The sequence below is a fragment of the Scyliorhinus canicula genome, chromosome 26, assembly GCF_902713615.1.
Source record: "Scyliorhinus canicula chromosome 26, sScyCan1.1, whole genome shotgun sequence".
Taxonomy (NCBI): domain Eukaryota; kingdom Metazoa; phylum Chordata; class Chondrichthyes; order Carcharhiniformes; family Scyliorhinidae; genus Scyliorhinus; species Scyliorhinus canicula.
In genome coordinates, this window is record NC_052171.1 from 3,696,814 (window position 1) to 3,704,540 (window position 7,727).

The 7,727-nt window shown below is 48.0% G+C and overlaps 1 protein-coding gene across 1 annotated transcript in view; it reads right to left on the minus strand.

Moving 5' to 3' along the window:
* LOC119957517 (fibroblast growth factor receptor 1-like) overlaps positions 1–1,019 on the minus strand; it is a 213,658-nt gene extending 212,639 nt beyond the window's left edge. Inside the window, exon 1 of the mRNA XM_038785641.1 lies at positions 1,004–1,019. The gene's annotated coding sequence lies outside the window, so the exon portion shown is untranslated. The remainder of the gene's footprint in view (positions 1–1,003) is intronic.
* Positions 1,020–7,727: the final 6,708 nt, after the last annotated feature.

Below are 7,727 nucleotides of genomic sequence, written 5' to 3' on the forward strand. Positions count from 1 at the left end.
TGGTCTTGTTGGGGTGAAGCCAGTTTCTCGACCCTGTGCCTCGGTGTGACTGGGGGATCTAATCGAGTTTTTGTATTTGGAGAAGGTGAAATTTGGTTTGAGGAGGCGTGAGTGAGCGGTGGGGTCAAGGAGCTGGTTACCGTCAACTGCGAAGGGGGAGAGGCAAATTGGGGTCTGTGGTTGACGGAATCGGGGGAGGGTTTGCGTTGGTTTTGCTTTGTGATGTTGTGTGCTGCAAATGTTAAAATACCAAACACTTGACTACAAATTATATACTTTTAAAAAGTTATTGTTGGAGGTTCTGAGATTTCCCAGGCAACACCCCTTCCAGCCTTGGAGTTCCCAGAGGGGCACATGTTAAATGGTGACCTCACCTCTCCTCAAGCACTGACCAGGACTAACCTGAGATCTTGCTGTGTAGTTCTGTCCAACATCACAGACATTCCAGTCCTTTACTTACAGCATGTACCTCTGCCGGTTCCATTAGAGACGTCAGTCCGGTGGTAGCCAAGTTTAAAATTGGCACACAAGCATAATTTCGCTAGCACAGTAAAGCTTTTTGCTTTGCATGAAGCTTTACTCAAACACTGGAGGGTAATTTGCCACCTTTTTGACTTATAGAGAATAAGTTTGGAACTCAGTCATGGGCTCTGTCATGGAACAGTGCGACAGTTTTGCTTAATTGCCTAAACACATATTGCATGTCGGCACATCAAGCAATTGTATCTTTCTACTGCACCTACCTTTACTTGTGTGCAAACAGGTTTTGCATTGCTGTTTACTGAAATATTTCATTTGCAACAGACAGAAGGTCAATTGACAATACAGAACAGGAAAACAATTATCATGAGATTAATCAAGTTCTTTCAGTGGGGAGGTTGATATGTGTGTGTGCTGCATAATGTTTCTTGAAGCATGGATCTATAACTTTGACACTCTGTCGCTCTCTCTCCTGCTTGTAGCTACTACCAGGAGATCTGCTAACATGGTACATCACACTCACCTGTCTTGTGCCACCCTCACACATCCGTTACAATTCATCTACATCTAGGTCCAGCCCTCTTTCTGCTGCCGCCTCTTTTCCCTCTCGCAGAGATCTCTGTAGCCTGTCAGCTCTGATCAAATGGCCGAAATGCCACCATTTTATTTTCTGGCTGTCACTTTCTCGCCCTCTTCATTATGATCTGTATGTGGAATTTTAAGCATATATTTTAGCATTCACGTTTCAATGGCTTCTATTTTTTTCCCACAGGTCATTGTTATCCGGGTTTGGGTGGCACAGTGGCACAGTGGTCAGCACTGCTACCTCACAACACCAGGGACCCGGGTTCAATTCCAACCTTGGGTGACTCTCGATGTGGAATTTGCACGTTCTCTCCATGTCTGCATGGGTTTCCTCCGGGTGCTCCGGTTTCCTCCCCCAGTCCAAATATCTGCAGGTTAGGTGGATTGTCAATGCTAAATTGTCCCTTAGTGTCCAAACGTTCGGTGGGGTTACAGGGACTGGGTGAGTGAATGGGCCTAGGTAGGATGTTTGTGACCGAGGGTCGGTGCAGATTCGATGGGCTACTGTCACCATCAAGACTGCCTACTTAATTATAATAATAATAAACTTTATTGTCACAAGTCGGCTTACATTAACACTGCAATGAAGCTACTGTGAAAATCCCCTAGTCGCCACATTCCGGCGTCTGTTCGGGTACACCGAGGGAGAATTCAGAATGTCCAATTCACCCAACAGCACGTCTTTCGGGACTTGTGGGAGGAAACCGGAGCACCCGGAGCAAACCCACGCAGACATGGGGGAGAACGTGCAGATTCCGCACAGACAGTGACCCAAGCCTGGAATCGAACCTGGGACCCTGGAGCCGTGAAGCAACAGTGCTACCCATTGTGCTACTGTGCAAGATTCTTACTGCAAGGGCAGCACGGTGGCGCAGTGGTCCCAGGTTCGACCCCGGCTCTGGGTCATTGTCCGTGTGGAGTTTGCACATTCTCCCCGTGTTTGATGGGTTTCACCACCACAACCCAAAGACGTGCAGGGTAGATGGATTGGCCACGCTAAATTGCCTCTTAATTGGAAAAGTGAATTGGGTGCTCTAAATTTATTTTTAAAAAGATTCTTACTGCTTAATGTACATGTCTCTGCCTCAGCTCAGCTCCAGCTGAAACCGTCGCTCATCTTTTCTTACTCTCAGACTCAATTGTCCCAATTGTTTTCTGGCCAGCCTCCCTTATTCCACTCAGTGAATGTGAGCTCAGCTGCCACCATCCTAATTCACACCACATCCCGCTCAACCATCACTCCTGTGCTCGCTACACCGACACCATGGGGGAGATGGCGGCATAGTAGTAATGTTGCTGGGCTAAGAATCCAGAGGCCGAGGCTAATGGGGAATATTATCCCACCATGGCAGCAGTGAGAATTTGTATTCCGTTAATAAGCTACTCTCCATCCTGGTGACCATGGACCTTTGCTGATTGTTGTAAAAACCCATCTGGTTTGCGAATGTCCTTGAGGGAAGGAAATCTGCCATCCTTACCCGGTCTGATCTACGTGTAACTCAGGACCCACAGCAGTGTGGCTGACTCGGAAAGACCATTGAGTTCAAGGGCAATTAGGGATGGGAACAAATGTAGGCCAAGCCAGCAACGCCCATATCCCATGAACAAATAAAGAAAAAGAAACCGACCTTTCAGCCGTCAACATCTCACTTTAAAATTGTCTTTCTTATGTTCCCAACCCTCCATACCCTCACCGTGTCAAACTATTCAACGTTACTCCAACTCTGATGTCTGTAATATCTATCATCCCTCAATTAGTAACTCTGAAATTCCATCCCTGAACCTCACTCTCTCTTTCTCTCTCTCTCTCTCAGTTTCTTCTTCTTCTTTAAGTCACTCCTTACTGATCTCTCTGGCCAAGTTGTTTTGGCCATTTGCCCCGCTATTGCATGTCATAGCTTGGTGTGAAATTTTACTTGATAATGCTGCTGTCAGGCACCTTTGGATGGTTTGCAATGTTACAGGCATGATATAAATGCCAGCTGTTTGGGGTGGCATGGTGGAGCAGTGGTTAGCATTGCTGCCTCACCACAGAGGAACCAAGTCCGATCCCAGCCCAGGATTTTACTGTCCTTTTGGAATTTGCACATTCTCCCCATGTCTGCGTGGGTCTCACCCCTACAATCCAAAGAAAGCCCCGACAAAAAAAAAGAACTGCAGGTTACATGAATTGGCCACGCTAAACTTAGCTGAACTGGAAAAAAAAGAATTAGGGGCGCGATTCTCCGATGTCACGCGGCATCGGGAAAGCCGTCGTGAACTCGGCCGAGTTTCACAACGGCGTCGGAGGCCGCTCATCGCCCCCTACCCCCCCCCCTCCCCCCCCCCCCCCCCCCGGGGGGGGGGCTAGGAGCGGCGTTGCAAGGAACTCGGCTGCCGGGCCTTGATGCTTGCGTCAAAGCGGCGCGCCGAGAATGACGCGCCGGCGGCGCCCAAGTGACATCAGCCACACATGCGCAGGTTGGCCGGCTCCAACCCGCGCATGCGCGTTTGCCGTCTTCCCCTCCGCTGCCCCGCAAGGCGTGGCGGCTTGATCCTGCGGGGTGGCGGTGGGGAAAGAGTGCGTCTCTTAGAGACGCCAGCCCGACGATCGGTGGGCAGCGATCGCGAGCCAGTCCTCTCCCGAGCACGCCCGTGGTGCTCGATCCCCTCTCCGCCCCCCCACAGGCCCCACACTTACCTGTCGCGCGCTGTTCACGTCGGCAGCGACCAGGTGTGGTTGGCGCCGGCGTGAACCGGTCGGGCTCGTCAGGCAGCTCGGCCCATCCGGGCCGGAAAATCGCTGGTCACCGTGAAAAACGGCGAGCGGCGATTCCGGGACACGCCATTTTGGGGGGGGTGGTAGAATCACGGGGGGTGCCAGGGCGGCGTGTCGTGATTCGCCCTGCCCTCCCGCGATTCTCCCACCCGGCGTGGAGAGCGGAGAATCGTGCACTGTGTATTCTAAATTTAAAAAAATAATGCAAGCTGTTGTTGAATGTGGCAGACTTTGACTTCAGATGATGGTGTATAATGGATAACCCATTAGCAGTCTTATCTTGCAGCTCTGAATACACTGCTAATAAAAATTGGGTGACATGTAAAACAGACTGTGGATTCCCCAGAAATCATTTTACTCGGTCGCACAAGTCTACCGCAATGACATTTTCCCAGCTGCTTCTGCAAACTTGCTCGAGAAGAAAAAACATGCTGAATTCTGGCAGAGCATCCGAACCAGTCCACTTTGTAATTATCACTAAGGGACAGGTAGGATAGACGGGAAGCTTAATGTTTCCCTCCCTCCAAGTCTAATTCACAGCAGGAAGGTTCAGAAATCAAAAATAATTCTCAATAATAAAAGATTCTGTTGCTTACACAGCCCAGACCCATTTTGAAGCCATCTGTTGTGCCTTCATGTTGAGCTTGACATCAAATAGAAACACTTCCTGTTGATAAACCATTTGCACCACGCTCGTTCTGTTGAATTGCACAATCTAGTTCTGATGCAATTGAATCACGATAGCATGGTTTGGGGATAGGTGAAGAAACAGTCAAGGAAGCTTCTCTTTTAAGTATCTGGCTGTTCTTTGTGTGTGAACATGTCCCTGGGAAAATTGGAGAAGGGCCCCTGGACAAGTATCTGCAGTGAATCATTTTCAGTGTGCAGGAAAAAAACAAGTATGTGTACATTCAATTCATTGCTTCCTGCATCAGCTCATATCCCTGATAAGCACCTTGATGAGCCACAAAGAACTTACATTACAAGTGATGCTTCAAAGGCCTCATTCCAACTTAATGAACAAATCCTTCCAATCCTTTCTCCCTAAAATGCTCCTCGAGCTTGCCCTTAAACACATCAATGCCAGTGATGGGCAATGTAGGCTAGTGATTTGCCCTCCTTCATCTCAGTGGGCAGCAAGATTGTCAGTTTGTTCCTAACTGTGACCACATGAATAAGATTAAAAACATTTAATGCGTGTCAAATACTTCATAACGAGTTTCGAAAATCCTGAATAGAACTAGCTTGGGGCAGCATGATGGCGCAGTGGTTAGCATTGCTGCCAGGGACAGCACGGTGGTGCAGTGGCTAGCACTGGGACTACAGCACTGAGGACCCGGGTTCGAATCCCGGCCCTGGGTCATTGTCTGTGTGTTTGCACAATCTCCCCGTGTCTGAGTGGGTCTCACCAGAACCCAAAGATGTGCAGGGTAGGTGGATTGGCCGCACTAAATTGACCCATAATTGGGAGAAAAAAAATTGGGTACTCTAAATTTATAAAAATAAAATAAAAAATATAAATAAAAAAATAGAATGAGCATCAACTTCAAATGAGAAAATCAAAATAACATTCTGCCCGCCTGTAGGTTTTGCCCCCACATCCCAAAGATGTGCAGGTCAGATGGATTGGCCACATTAAATTGACACTTAATTGAAAAAAAGAATTGGGTACTCTAAATTGATAAAAATAACAAAAATAAATATTTACACTTTGGACACAGAGGGAGCGCTTGGCTCTCACAGTCACTGTTGTGTGCAATTCACATGCACCTCACTTCACCCGCCCTTGCTTTTCATGCGCATTACTTCAGAGACACAGGTAGAAAAAATAGTAAGCAGGCAGAAACCAGCGGAATCACTGCTGCCTCATGGCACTGAGGTCCGCGGTTCGATCCTGGCACAGGGTCGCTGGCCATGTGGAGTTTGCACATTCTCCCCGTGTCTGCATGGGTTTCGACCCCACAACCCAAAGAGTTTTTAAAAATAAATTTAGTGTACCCAATTCATGTTTTTTTCCAATTAAGGGGCAATTTAGCGTGACCAATCCACCTAACCTGCGCATCTTTGGGTTGTGGGGGTGAAACCCACGCAGACATGGGGAGAAGGTGCAAACTCCACACAGACAGTGACCCAAGGCCGGGATTCGAACCCGGGTCCTCAGCGCCGCAGTCCCATTGCTAACCACTGCGCCAAATACCGCCCTACACTCAGTGAATTTGAGCTCAGCTGCCACTATCCTAATTCACACCACATCCCGCTCAACCATCACTCCTATGCTCACGACATCTACACCACGGGGGAGATGGTGGCAAACACGGGGAGAATGTGCAAACTCCACACGGACAGTGACCCAGAGCCGGGATCAAACCTGGGACCTTGGCGCCGTGAGGCAGCAGTGTTAACCACTGCACTACCATGCTGCCCCTGACCACCCAAAGATGTGCAGGCTAGGTGGATTGTCCACGCTAAATTGCCCCTTAATTGGAAAAAATGAATTGGGCACTCTAAGTTTTAACAAAAAATAAAGAAATCAGCGGAATATGGAACCTTGTGCATGAACAATGGTCAACAAAATGTCTTGTGGGCTGCACTCAGAACCCAGATGGGCTGAACATGACCTCTGGGCTGCATGTTTCCCACTATTGATCTGTGCTATTTACCACAACTACACTTTGTGGTAGTGAGTTGCACATTCTAAACACACATGGAGCAGGCACGAAGAACCGAATGGCCTACTTTTGCTCCTAGGTCGTATTTTTAAAAAAATGAATTTAGAACTTCACCTACCCTGCACATCCTTTTGGGTTGTGGGGGTGAGACCCATGCAGACACGGGGAGAATGTGCAAACTCCACACAGACAGTTACCAGGGCTCAAGAAGATACCTGGCAACTGAAGAGAAAATGGTGAGGGAGTGCAGCATATTTTACTCCAAAGGGAAGTGGGAAAAGCATATTGAAGCACTGGCATAGACGTCACTCTGGTTGTGCTGGGTTGAACTGAGGCCATGTCAGGTTAAGCTGCCAGTGCACTTTGCCCTGTTGCATTTCTCGGACACTAATCAGTCAGTCCACTGATGTTTTTCTTACCTAATTTAGTGGCCAACCAGGCTTCTCTCCGGCCTGGATTTCTTTTATGCGGAATTCAATAGCATTTCCGAGCGCGAGACCAGCTCTCTTGTTCTATCTGTTACCAAGGAGGTTCCGTCTCCTCTGGAAAGAGGGGACAAATTGTATAACGTTGCTAGGATAACAATGTGCTTTGCCCTGTGAACAGTCACCGCAGATTAAGGGTCCGAGGATTTAATTCACTTTCTCACTGCAAAAGCAAATTTCAATTAAGTGAGGCTTTTGGCAGTTTCTTTGTTTGCTCAGCAACCACTTAACTCCCAACAGTTTGTGGCCAACATGCACTCCTCTTTAACCATTTGTTGCTTTTCGAACCAGTTCACTCTCTGTCTCTCTCTCTCTTTATTAAATATATTTTTTGGTTTTGCTGTCAGATGTCGAGTGGGCTTTTAATTTCTCCGCACCACACTCTATTTGTTTGTGAGCCCTAATTCATTGGGAATATCTGCTGATTCTTCAGCCATTACCTAACGTCCCATATGTCCGCACCACAGGTATGAGGTACAAAAAACAAAAATAAAGATTCTCAACACAGTGCCAGAGACTGACATTCTCTGGTGCACTGTCTTGGGACTTTTACGGAGAGTAAACGTGTCAGTACGAATAAACCAGCAGATTTGTTTCTTTGCCTGCTGCTCGTGGGAAGTGTCAATGCAGAATGATCAGCTCTCTCGTTGATCACAGTAACATGGGGAGAGCCATTCTGACCCTGATAGGTTCCTTGACTCAAGCAGCAGACGTTCCAAGACCTGTGTTCTTCCCCTGCTCCCACATTCC